Raw genomic sequence first — 14,859 nt, 5'->3', positions numbered from 1 at the left:
CCATGTTAGCATGAACACTCGAAAAAAAAATGCACAAATCAAAACAAAACCACCATGACGCCCTAAAATGAGAAAGTCTAAAACCTGCTATAGACCACTACTTAATGAATTCCTGCTATATCTTCAAAAATAATGAAGCAAAACGAATTGATAAAGCGAACGGGTAACCACATCGAGCATGTATATAGAGAGAGAAAGAGAGAGATGACCAGAATGGCTTGGCCACCAAGAGCCCAGGCTTTCAACGTGCCTGTCCAACACCTAATTCCTCCATCAAGCAGAAAAAGAACTTTACCAGCGATAGCTTGAACAACCTATGCTTGAAATAGGAAGACCAACAGGGAGGGGAATTATGCATCCCTTAAACGTGTTAACAGCTTGTCAAGGGAAGGACAAAATGGATAGAAGTTTTCTTGCACTCTGTTTTGAGAAGGAAAAAAGAAAAGCTTGTTTTTTTCAAGAGAATCATTTGAGGTAAAAGGACGTTACCTCCTCAAGGGCAGACATTGCAGCAGGTGCACAGTCAAGTTGGCGACCACCATGATTCGAAACAATTATGCCATCTACTCCAACCTCAATAGCTTTCCCAGCTGCAGGAAGTAAAGGAAGCACATCAAACAGGAGAGAGCCATTTCGATCCCATTGTTAATATTCATACAGCCTTGTAATCCACCATGCCGAGAAAGTTGCTTGCTAGACACACGAAATTAAAGATCAACCTTTTTCATAAACTAGGTGGGATTCCTACTACAATTCGCTCCTAACATCCTCTTTCAAAAGCTTTTGATGCAGCATCTGAAAACTCCTTTACTGGTTATTTTGTTGGCAAACTCGATTCATGTGAAATGGTTAATTTGTAAGATCATTTTGGATTCAGTCCTCAACTTTATTCATCAATGTTACCGAGGACGGAGCCCCAAAGTACTTGACAACAACCGATTAAAGTTTATTCTGACCATTGAAAAATGAGATATCTGCAAAAGAAATATGAAATTTAAACGACAATGCTCCAATGAAGGATATCCTTCATCACATGCTTCAATTGAGCTAAAAAACACTTTTTGTGATTGCGACCCAATGAATTTCTCCTCTATAACCTCTGTCTTTTTCTTGAATTAAGACTTATATTTTTCAGATTGCATATCTGCATAAATTCAAATTTATCGTATATGTTATTGTGTAAATCACTTAGTTTGATGGCCTGGAAATCTGGAATTGAAATATATTTTGGAAATATATTTCCTGAAATAAAGGAATGGAAAAAAATCTTTCCGATTCTCATTTTAATGTGTGTGTGATGACTGAGAAATATATTTTCAGAAATATATTTCTGTGTTTGATGATAAAGATACAACAAATCCATTGGAATCATCACTTCCTTGTGAAGAAACAACTGCTAAATTACTACAATAAAATGCAAGCATCCATTGTATAAGCAAGACCATCAATACAAATTAACAAAAGCAAGCCTCCTCAAGTTGTCAAACTCTCCTCCACGCATATACTAAACAAATGCAATCCAGGAGTTCGCACACACAAATTCTTCTGCCAACCAATGCAGTAATTAAAAAGCACCACTATCCCAATCTAATCATCCTAAGACACTAAAACATCAACAAAAACGAACAAATTTTTTAAAAGCAGATGAAATGCATGCCAGATTCTCAATAGGCCATACCTCCACCACACTGAAAATCAACCGGAAGGAAAATCCCGCGAATGCTGGTCCTGCCAACGGAAGGACACGAAAAGCCTAGTCCGAAAATCCCGCCTCCAAAGCCACAATCCCCCAACTCATCCGCGATCCCCGATTCCATAACGCACCGATTATACCTAAAACAGTTGCATTTGTTGCAGTGATCAATCAAGCATCAAGCACACTGAAACCACAAGGTGTTTTTGCTTACTGTATATTGTTTCAAATTTCCATTCAGCATCTTGGTAATTTTATGCTATTGGAACCATATATTATATATAACTGGAACCAAATAATATAATATATAACCGTACATTATATATACATCTAAATATATCACCATCCCATGCGGCATGATACTGATCGAAGAAATCAAACGTTCATAACAATATGGTTGCAGTGAGGGGCGGAGAGTCTAAATTTTGACACAGGCTTAAATATCATTTTTTAAAATATTTACATAAGACAAATAAAATCTTCTAAACTTTACACGTAAATTTAAAAAAAAAAAAGTAAGTTGGGGCCAAGGCACATGTGGCCTCCCTGGCTCCGCCCCTGGTTGTATACTTGAATTATATATGCTGTAAATTAAAAACATAAATGCCTATAGTTTATTGTTTATACTAAAGTTGAAATTTCAGAACGTCTGTTATAGGGAAGCCCGTAGGAATGGAGGATAATTGAAGAGGGCATTTGACAACATTTTTTTAAAATGATCCTTTCTCTCACTACTTGCCCACTGATCTCCCCACCTTAAGCAACACCAAACTGGTCAACACCCATCTCACTGTGATCAAGTACAGCTTCCAGTCCCCACTTTCTCTCTCTTGGTTCACATCAAGCACCCAACTCCCATCCTTCTGGCTCAAACCCAGCAGCTCACTTGACTCCCATCAATTGATGAAGAACCCATTCTCCCTCTCCTATTGCACGCCCAATACCCCATTTCTCCCTCCATAGCCAGGTCCAAAATATGAACTCCTACTTCATCTGTGAGTGCTTTCTTTCTCTTGCTGCTGCACACCCAGTGCTAGCACCTACATATCTGATGCATATAGGCGTATAATTGGAGGCAGTCTCATATTATAACCATTGCTTCAGTAATTTATGAATATTTATGAATAAATTCATTGTAGTCCAAATGGGTTTCAAAAAAGCCACACTATCCTTAAGGAGGTTATTTTTTTTATTTTAGAATTGAACAAAGAATGCAAAGCTGACCACATATTTAAAGTAAAGAAAACATGCCTGGTAGGTTAAATTGGGATTCAGATACCAGCAGTTAATTACGAGTAACATACATTGGGAACTAGGATGTGGGATAGAACTGTCTTGATACATTAAGCCATGGGAATAAGTTTTAAATATTTTTTAAATTATAAAATATCTTTTTAATATAAATTGTATTTAAAATAATAAAATATATATTATTAAATTTAAAAATATTTATATACGTTTTGTTATTATATATCTTGTATGCAATCAGGCCAGACCTAGGGCGGATCTGGGTCAAGCTGGATTTCGATCAGTCGGCCTGATACCAATTTTTAATTATAAAGAACAAAACATTCCTACTACCAAATGCCCTAAATCGGGGTCCGCTGTTTATGATAGACCAGATCAACTAGCAATAGATGTAGCCCAAAACAGTAGACTAAGTTCAGCCTCGTCACTGCCCAAGCCAATGTTTCTATTTTGGCAAAAATCCTCATGCAGTGGAAAAGAGGATTCCTCTTCTAATTCACTTTCAATGCCTAACTAATCTAAATATGATTCACTCCAAAAACTGATTACAAGGTCATCTCCCTCATGTTTGGATCTGGGTGTTGAACTGACTTGGGTGTGAGTTGGGGTGTCGGTTGGAAAAAGGTATAGAGGCAATAATTTCTGCATGTAAGATCTGGTTGAATAGTGATGGTGCATCTCAAGACAGAACAAGGAAAATTTAAAAAAAGTTGGCGCATTGGTGGAGATAAATGTTCAACTAAAGAGCGTTAAGACCCAGTTGTTAATTACAGAGTGACGGGCCAAGACAAGCAGGCTGGACTGAGTCGAGCCTCGTTCGTACTTCAGCACCAACGGGTAACTGCCCACAGAGGCCAAATTGTGGCGTCACACCTAAAATGTACAAAAGACAATTTTTGTTGAGCATCATTAAACACCTGTTCTAGTGCACATTGCATGGCCAATATAGCACCATTGCACATCTAGTGTAATTTCTGTAGTGGGAAAGGAGAGAAATAAAGAGAGGATGACGTATACGATTTGAAGATGGAAGACATGGACTTATACATGAACTTATCGATGTAGGAGCCAAAAGCAGAAAATTTTATGTTCTTTTAGAAAGATGCAAGAGAAGGCAACCCACAAGTAAGCAGAATGTGAAATTCATGAAAAGTCAACTCAGTCATAATCAGGATTCTTCACCCAAAAAGGCATGATAAAAGGTAGAAGGGATTGCAGATAAACCAAATGCTCTCTTGGGGAACAATGAACAACAGCATGTGACAACACTTCAGTGGTGTTAATGCATCACAAACAGTTTTCTTTTTCCGTCGTTTTTTTTGCTCATACAATACCAAACAGAAATATCACAACAGTTCCCTTGGAGAACTCTTCACAGAAAGGTGCCCTTGGCAGCATAATGTTCAGTACCACGACGTTAGAGCTGGAGTGTTTACCTTCTTAATGAGCTTGCACATGCTTAATGAGCTTGGTGTTGGGCCTCTTTATGTTTGACAGAAAAAGGCCAACATGGTATTATTTAGGGAAATAAAAGGTGTGGAGCTGGTGAGCGTTTAACTTCTATTTCCTAAATGATCATGTTTAGTACCACCATGTTGGAGCTGGAGCATTTACCTGGACATGAGACGTTCACGTAGAAGGCAGTCAAGAGTGCAAGACCTTAGCAAACATACCTCAGTCCATATGTACCTAACCCCAGTGTGTCTATATACCAGGAAAAAAAACATAAAGCAAGAAAAAAGCAAACAACAAACAAAAGAAAAGGCTCATTGGAGACTAGAACAAAAGCTGGCATAAATGAGAAACATCAAAGAAAACTCTTCACCATCAACTGCCTGCCAATCCCTAGCAGAAGAGCCAGATACTTCTATCCAACAGTGCAAACGCTAATAGCACAAAAACAATACAGAAAAGAGCATGGAATGTATTGGCTGCCACATCTGCCAGGCTGCAATGCATCTTCAAGTTATTAGATTTGAATAATATTGCTTGTAAAAACATAGGTAAAAAAGCACCGAAACAAATCATTTAAATGCATGGAAATGAATAAACAAAATAATCACCTTGATGGTGCTGTAAGTGGTAAGCAATACCACCAACAGGAATAAATTGACCACCTAAATATTCAGATTCCTTCCATTTCCCAAGCAATTTCAATGGTGTACCTCCAGCGAAAAGCGGAACAATAAGTGGAAATGATAATAGAAAATACTCACCACTTGAAAGACCTGCGCATCCATATGTTGAAAAAGTGGGATTTTTTGGTCGAAAGGGAAGAGAGAGAGAGATGAACATGGCAAGTAACGAGAAGAAGCATATATGCACATCAAAAAATAATAATTAAGAGGAGAAACCTTTCCAACAAGAAAAAAAACAATTGAATATGACAAGAGAACTCACCTGAAGAGGGAACCAATACAATGGAGAAAGAGAGAGAGGGACCCAAAATTGAGGAGTTTTTTGGCTGTTAACCCTCTAATTAAACCAAGTAGACCCTTCACAAACAAAAAATGGAGGAATCACCCAAGAAAATGTTCCTTTTCCCAACAAATCCCATTCCACAAACATTGTGATATATTCCAAAGTTTCCACAAAGGTCTGGCACTCTCTCTCCATTCACCACTCAAATCTTGGCTCCTCCATTTCACAACTGGAAATCTATAAAAGGAACAATGTCAATCTTCATCATTAACTACACAAATATGTCCATAAAGAGCATGACAAACAAACAGGTGAAACCATAAATATATGTAGATTGTAAGAGGACCAGCCATACTTTGCAAACATTAATAGGTAATTTTTCAAAATTTTTTAATCATGCAAACCAAGTACTGTGAAAGCAGCAGTCAATCCTTTTGTAAACTAAGATAGTTCACAAGACCAAGTGTCCAAGGAAGTCGCTCAACAATTGCCAAATATTCTTTCTTAATCTTTCTAAAGTTACAAGATGCAAATTTCTATGCTCACCTTGTTATGTTAAAGCTACAATTCTCTTCGTCACCAGTTCAAAAGTCACCAATTTAACTTGAATTCAACATTCTCACATAAAGAGATGCATTCAAAAGTCCAAATTTGTAATTTGGCATAGATGCATAGACTGGTAGTTCCATGTGCACTATAGATGTGACGATGACTTTGTAGAACTCCTATGGTTCCAAAGGGGGGCAAATCTCTAAAAGGAAACTTTTCACTGTGAGATAAACAATCAAATGGTTATAAAAAATGAAGCCCACAAAGAAGCATGTCAAAAGCACAAAAAAATCACGTAGGCCTGGTTACATGGGATATGGCATGGCAAGCACAAAAACTTGACATCACAAAACATACCCATCAAGCTTTTGTTGTCTTAGGCCTTCTTCAAAACAAACAAGTTGGAAAAAAGTAAACAGCTAATGATGCATGCTATTAAAACAAACCGAGACGTCATTCTATGACGAAAGTGCTTCTTACAAAGTAGCATGTGAGGATACAATAGTTCCAGACAAGATGCTTACGGTCATCTTGCCACCACTTTCAAGTTTCAGGAACCTCCTCATCCACACACTTTAGTGCACACTATGCTGAACTTTTTGAAGTGCAAAGCTGCATTCAACCATGTGTCTATGTAATGGTCTTTTGAATTTATCAAATTTTGATGCGCCTTGCAGTAAAAATACATACTTTAAGCCTGCAAATTTGAAATACCAATGACAACCACAGCTACAAGATAATCATTGATTGAAGTGTACATGAAATCTAAACCAAATAGAAGAAAATTACGGCATGATATGGTACATGGAGAATATCAGTCATGAGAGTTCCACGTTCAGGGCCAAGTTCAATAAGGTTCACTTTCTCTGATTGCCATCTGTTCCCAAAGGCATACACTCCATACGCCAATCATATACATCAGGAGTACCACTAATAAGTTCTAACTTCTAACATGCCAAAACCAGGGCACCAATCGATCAAGTCTCTTAGTAGGACAATACAATAATCACATATACAATTTCTAACATCTGCAATCACTATATCACATTCCATGTCTTAATTACAAAAAATGGGGAAAAAAAAATGGAGGCAGCACTATCACTAATGATTCTCATTTCACCCAGAACGACCAAGACAAAACCTTTCCCTTTATTAAACAAATCATATATGTGGATCTAACCTAACCCATTCACATTCCAAGCACTTACCTGGGTGTCGAAGTGATGTTTGGAGGATTTGACATCAGGGGCATGCATTAGTAAGTACAAGCGCTTCTCCCGTGGCTGCACCCAGTATCTTCTCCATAAATACTGCACCCAGCATGTCATGAACTACTCATGAATATACACATATGAGAGAGAGAGAGAGATGTTGCTCTCATTACTCTTGCAGGAAACCCAGTGCATCCCGTGATTAAAATGCTCTAAACTATGAGCAATGTTGTTCAGAGTAGCCATTGGTATCTGATATTGAATGAGGAATGGAGCTTTCTCCTGCTCTCACTTTGTGTGTCCCTCGGCAACCTGTAACAGAAAAGACAGAGAAGGGCAGTTCACTATACTGCTGGAGGCTGGGTCAGCTTCTTGATCGAAGGTACCTCTCTATTTACAGCTGCAGATGCTTCTTCGCTGTTTGCCCAAGCAGTCAAGTGAAATCCTCTCATGTCCACGTCAAGCACACACTTTTGGAAACACATTTGATGGGGTCTATGCATGTTAAGGTGGCCGCATCTCGCACCTTTCCCTGTGACCACTCTTCCCTTATCATCACGCTAGGGAGCATTTCATCTATAAAACCATCATGGTGTTGCTAAAATACCATTAACTATAGCTACATTTGCTAATGCTCCTGTGGTAATTCTTTGAGTGAAAGGGTGGCAAAGTCAAGTCACCATGAAAGGGGCCTCTCTCTCCTAAGAAGCAAGATCCAAAGCCACTCATTTTCTTTTAAATAAATGAATATGGGCAAAGAAACTCCAACTGACATCCAACTAAAAACCTGCCCCCTTTATCCTCAATGAAGTTTGAAACCTAAGAACGTCACACATTATTATAATACAGCGACACACAGGAACACCACTAGCATTACATTTACAAGTCAGACAAAACTTGAGAAATAATTTAAAAAGAAAAAAAAGGACTAATTTGCAGTTCTTTCATCTTTGCTTCCCTAACCTTTCTCTTAACTATCATTAAACCAAAAGAATGAAATACATAATAAAATAACAAAAAATGAAAAAGAAACATATTACCGACACACACGCACACCTGTGCAACCATAACTCATGGTTGACATGCTGACCACTTGGATGCGATGCTGCTGTCATTGATATTCAATCAAGCAACCTACAAACTTAAGCAATGTAGATATGTAGTTCAAAGACGACATCAAGAATGTGACGCAACCAGTAGACCCAAGAACTTGATTAGGTTTTATTTATCAAAAGAATTGAGCAACGAGGATTAATGCCCGTACATTCTCCTCCATGGCGGTCTTTGGGTTGCTCAAGCCGGAACTGCCAGAAGAAGCCATCTTCCAGTTCCACGCCTCTGTTGACTTCAACAAGGAGAAACACATTTATTGCCACTGTTGTGAATATCCTTTAAGGCTTTAAGCACTTGATTAGAAGCATGGACCAAAACAAGAGTCTTTTGTTTGGATCTGGGAAGTGGTCCGCAACAAGAGGTGCTATCCATCCATACTTTGAATGGGCTTCTGAATGTAATATGATTTATTATGCAATCTATAAAAAGTTTCCTATGATAAGCAGTGACTTTTGTCATTTTGTTTTATTTAAAATATAACTTCTTGTATTATGTAACGGTAAATATGAAAACTATCGGTTTAATTGCTTGCCAAGGCCTTATATTCTGCTTCGGCGAAAGATCTTGACACAATGTTCTATTTCTTGGTTTTCAATGAAACCAAGGCTCCTCCTAAGTAAATACAGTAGCCAGTGATTTGAGCGCCTTGTATCTCTGCATGCACCTCAGTTCGCATCAACCGACTTGCAATCATCATTTGTGGAAAAAAAGATTTTGGCTCTTTGGCAGCTGATTATAGCCGCTCACCACTTAATTTCATCCCTTCAATACATAGAAAATTGAACTCATGACTCACCTGAATCAGTCAAGGTCGCTCGATCAAGTGGGCTGAAGTTAATGGTCAGCTAAGTCAAGTCAAGTTAATGACTTTAATTTGTTGAAGCCCAATTTGGTTGGCTAACCTGGCATTGATGAATGACTCAGCACAGCAACTATGTCACTACCAATATACCAACTAAATCTTAAAGTTTTTCTATCATTGTCAATGTCACACAGATTCTCTAGGGAAAAACTTAATTTGCTAATGAAGTCAAATACAGTTCTCTAGTAATTATCTTTTAGAAATTAAAATAGTTAAACTTTTACTAATTTAAGAACACGAGTGTAGACACCTTATGGCTGTTGGAGCAAATTCCTCTCAAGCTCCACTCATCTACAAACTCAAACTTAGAATCAAGCTCAAGCTCGACTCGTTCAAGGAACGAGCTGAGCTCCAGCCAAGTTTGTTTTGAGTGGAATCCAAACTAGCTCGACTCACTATGCAGCCCTATTTGAGGGATCAAGTTATGTCGCTCAGAGAAAATATAGTGCACTCAGCAATTGGCGACCCAGCTTTCAGCATGACAGGACCTAGATAAAAAAAAGACAAAGAATCATGGAGAGAGAAAATCCTTCCGCAAGGGTTCTTACTAAGCTTCATCCACTCACCAGCTATAGACTATAGTGGCTTCTGGTAGGGGGATGATGGAAGGACCTCCTGGCATGATGTTGGGGAAGCACAATATGGAGATTGCTTTACATGACCAAACGATCCCATTTGTGATGGAGGGCTGTAGAACCGATGTGAGGGAAATGGCCATAGTTGAGGAACGAAAGGTCAGACGATCTTAGGTGATGGTGGAGGAAAATATCACGGCGAATGAAGATATTCTGCCCTTGGAGCGGCAAGATATCAATGGTAAGCCCCATTTGTTTATTTCAAAAGATTCCTATCGCAAGATCACTCGCCTCTTTCGTTACTTTGCTGTTGCTACTTTGACTGGAGGAATGAAAAAGGGAAGACTGGATTACATCTTCGTGTTGTTATTCTTGCGACGACTCTTACAAGGGTTAGCAGACATCAAGTTCACGTCAATGGCCAAGAGGTTGTTCATTGTCAAGGCTTCATTTGAGGAAAGCATTTGTCTCATCACCTCACCTGACCGGTGGTTTGTGGGCAGCCATCTATTGATAGCAAACCACTGGACACAATGAATGCCACTAAATATTAGAAGCTCCAACGGTGTGCGCATATGGGTCAAGCTACCAAAACTAATGGTAGAGCTGTGGTGAACCATGTCTATGACTTTATAGATTCTATTGGTGCTGCGTTCATTGATGTGGATTCTTTCACAAGGGAAATCACCAGATATGGGTTTGCATGGTCTAAAATAGAAATCCCCCTAAGGTTCAAACTGATTCCACATATGAAACTAGAACTTAGACACAATCAGGTTCTTCAGCTCTCCATTAAGTATGAAATAGCAATGAAATACTGCAAGAAATGTGGTGTGACAAACCACTTTGATAACTCGTGAAGAAAAAGTGATGACTCCAAATACAGCTGCTAGCCAATGCGTGGAGCATTGTAAAAATTACCAAGTGAACCCTAGTTCAAAGGAAGTGGAAGAGGAACTAAATAATCTCCTTCAAAATATGGAGCCCCAATAAAAGATTGAGGAATTTGCAACCTTGGCCAAGAACCTAAGGAATCAAAAGCAGAGTAACGAAACCCCCATCAGAAGTGGGCCAAGCAGCTCTGGAGTAATGAAAACCCATCAAAAGTGGGCCAAGCAGCTCTTCCTACAAGCTGGCTGACAACCACGACAGTCTCAATACTCAAGTTGGGTGTCCCAAAGGTACTGCTCTTCCTCCTATTGGCTTCGCCATTAAGGTGGTGCTTGGTTAGAGCAATCCCATTTTTTATGGGATTGTGGTTCCAACCACCTCATCCCACTTTTGGTAGGATTTCTATGGCACGTCCATTCCAAAAGTGGTATTTGCGTCCCACTTTTAATGGGATGCAAAACCCACGTATTCCCACCAAAGGTGGCATGCATTGTTGCTTTGGATCTAATCGTCACTTAAGATCTATATTTGTATCCAGGTGGGATCATGACATATTCATATTTGAATTTGTTTGGATATTGGTTAAAAATTCATATCTTGATTATGTTGGTTCTAATATATATTATTATGCTTGCTCTACGGATATTCATCGTCATTTTGGATCCATGCTGATGTTAGATATGACCAAAATTTTGTTGTATATATCCATTTAACTGTTGAATTTGGATCTCACAGTGAACATTGCACTCTTTTGGAGCATGAATTGATTTGACTTGTTTACCCCTTTTTTGTTCAAGATCTATATTTTGTTTATATTAGATCTAAACATATTATAATATGCATTGATTTTTAGATCTAATGATTTTACGAGTTGTACATTTTCAATGTAAGCAGCAATAGAGTGCTAAAAGATGATTTTTTTTTTGCTCCTAATGAAAGAATATTTCTGGGACAAAATTATATTATTGTATGTTTATCATAGTTAAAAGAAATAATTATATTATTGGATGTTGGTGTGTTAAAAAGTGTAAATCAACAATCTTAGACATGGTGAGATCCATAAAGCATTGTGCTTGGTTCATGATAGATTTAGATCCATATTAACTTGTTTGGATCATTGGCTACAATTATCTATACTTACAATAAATCCAATATATACTTACATTGAATCCAATATATTATCATGTTTGCCTTTTTGCCTACAGTTGTAAGCTAACACTCTTACACATGATGAAAGTCATACTAATGAAATATTTTTATTTGAAGATCTGTTGTAGAGACAACGATCAGACCCTAAAGAGTCTTCCACTGCTTCATTTCCAACAATCTGATGTCCAACTACTCACACGCGTGCAGCCAATTGAAAGTCCTTGACCTCACATATTGAAGATGAGTTGGCACATATACCGGTTGTATTACCTTGGCCTTAATTAGATGTCTTACAATCAAAATCATGTTTATCTCTTTCATGCATTTTTGGTTATCTAAAGAGCAAACTTGTTATCACATTACAAGAGACAAGGCCGGCTCAGATTTACTTCCAAATCTATCAATAGAGCTTTTAACTACACCAATTCATATGATGTGTTTGCCAGGTCCCTATACTAAGCTTCAGCAAAAGATCTTGACACAGGGCTAAGGTTCTTGCTAAGTAGATGCAGTAATCTATGATCGAGCAGGCTGTACTGAAATCGGATCAACTTGAATCTGTCATTTGCAGGAATGTAGAGAAAGTTCTCCAGAGAAAAAATTAATTTGCAGGTAGATTCAAATACAGCAAGTAATTATCTTTTAAAAATCAAATGGGTTAGCTTATACTGATTTAAGAACATGGGCGGGGCCACATTATGACTGTTGGAGCAATTGCTCTCACCAACGTATAAAATTTATTTAATTTGCCTAATGATACTTCATTCTTATTACTGTTTTACATATGAGTGTGCCAGATATAAAGTTTGAAACTTAAAATATGGTGGCCCTTGACTGGAAATTTATGGCTTCCACACTGTTTAATTTTATTATTCATTTTTTTCCTCCTGCAAATTGAAACTGGGCATACTCAAGCTAAGGACCAGCAGCCATAATTTTTTGTTATTCATGCATGCTGTAATGGACAAACATCAATACAGCCATGAGAAACATGAAAGAAACAAAAAGTGACTAATTTTCAGAGATCAATTATGACTATTTTCAGTGATCTTTTAAAAAGTGATAAAATTTTTCTGAGATCATTTATGAGTATTTTTTTTCATTATCATTGATTAAAAAATGGCTATTTTTGGAAGGTTCCTTCCAACAAGATGCGCACAGTTTTCTTCAACATGGCTAAGAGAGAAGTAGAGATTGGAACTGCAAGTTAAAAGGATCAAGCTCTTCAGCTTAGAGAAATTACAATGCCATCTCATGACTGCTAACGGAAGTGGGCGAAAGGTTCTAAGTCTCCTTCTCCTCCCATTGGTTGCCGTATTGACTATGCAGCTGCCTGCGCGACCCACATGGCCTGATGTTGACATATATATGGCCGCTTCTCAATAGATGTTCTAAGATTCGAGTCTCTGGACCCCAATGAGGATGGCCCAAGGACGGAGGTTATGATGTTTGTTGATCATTTATAGAAAAGTGGGTGAGGAGGAAGAAAGGTTGAAAGAAGACATAAGGACAGAAACAGGGATAAGGAGAGAGAGAAAAAAGAGAAAGAAACAAAGTGAAAGGAGGTGAAAATAAAAGAGGAATGAAAGTAAGTGAAAAAGAAGATGGTGAAAATGAAAGAGGAATGTAAGCAAAAGTGAAAAGGACAGGACCGTGACAGATTTGGATGAGAGTTTAAATATGGTTGCATTAGCAACAGTTTGTGTTTATCTAACCCTGGTTTTTAAATTTTCAACTATTCCAACAGCCGACAGGTTTCAATTATTGCCTTTGATTAATATTTGTTTACAAGTATTAGGCATCTGACTAATTGAGCATGGAGAACGTGCGTGGTATTATCAGTTGTCGCCTTGGCTTAGGTTACATCATGAGTTACCAGCTTTTTAGGAAGTCAAGTCAAGAGCAATGTTCTTTGGTGGCATTGCATTTAAAAGGAGGTGTTCAGTGTTAGCTATGGTAGTGGTGTACCTTTCAGCACTGAGGCAGCATGAATGTCCATTTCCTCTCATATTCTCAGTTCAATGTCCATTTCTGCGTCGATTCCTCCACCTGTCTCTACCTCGACCAACTTTTTTATGACAAGGAAAGGGATTTGGTTTTCTAGCATCAGCATGTCCCGTTGAACCACTGTAATCGAAACCATTCCAGCCATGTTGAAGACAGTTTCATATGGTTCATCTCGATCTGGGTCCGCAGTTCGTAGGAGTTCGAGCATGAAGCATCCATCAACTCCACAAATGGAGGTAATAGCTGGCCTTTCAGAACTAAAATTCGCAGACATGAGACGCCGTCACCCGTGGCACACCATTTTCACACACACACAAAAAAAAAAAAAAAAGCAGATTTCAGAAGAAAATGTTTTCTCAAAGCAGCTCTTTTTCTTTGGGAACGCTTTTCCCAAGCTCTACCAGACAAAGTAGCAACACTGGAGGCCATTACCTTTTCAATCTGAGTAGCAGCGTCCGTCCAGCGCGAGGGTCTCTACGCGTCTCTTCTTCTCCGGCGAGAAGACGGCGCTTCACGCGGTTAACGTTTTTAAAAGCGGACATATAAACCATAATCATATAATATTCAGACGCGTATTGGGATTCTAAAAGTCAGCATCCGATCGTATCGTCGAATCGGATCACGCCGGAAACAAATAGATTCATGGCACCGATTCAATCAAGGTATCGGCCGATATTGTGAAAGAGCTTTATCAGCTTTCTGCCTCCTGGTGATGAGACTCACCTTTGACCAGTTGGCCGCCGTCTGTCAAGAGCTGTGATGACGGGGGAATCTCTTGTTCTTGCCTTTTCTTTCACGGCCTTACCACCGCAATCGTTGCGATAATTTTCTACACCCCCTTCAATAAAAGCGATAGACTCTTCGTTCGTCTCATTGAGAAAACAGCCCTCAGCTCTGAAGTCGGAACACTTCCGACGATGGAAGCAAGAAACCTTTTCCTCCCTTGTCTTCCGACGATGGCCACACCTGATTTTCTCTTTCTGATCAGTTGTGGCATGCTTTCTCATTGTTTCTTTGGGAACATTTTAATTTATTTCCCAATTGATCCTAATGGAGGGAGCTACCGAGCAGGAGGGCGTCTGCTCTGATGGTTGTGGTGCTGGTGGAACAAAGGCGTCCTCGCAAACTTCCCAAAGAGAC

Source organism: Nymphaea colorata, chromosome 13 (genome assembly GCF_008831285.2).
Source record: "Nymphaea colorata isolate Beijing-Zhang1983 chromosome 13, ASM883128v2, whole genome shotgun sequence".
Lineage (NCBI taxonomy): Eukaryota > Viridiplantae > Streptophyta > Magnoliopsida > Nymphaeales > Nymphaeaceae > Nymphaea > Nymphaea colorata.
This window is presented reverse-complemented; position numbering follows the sequence as displayed.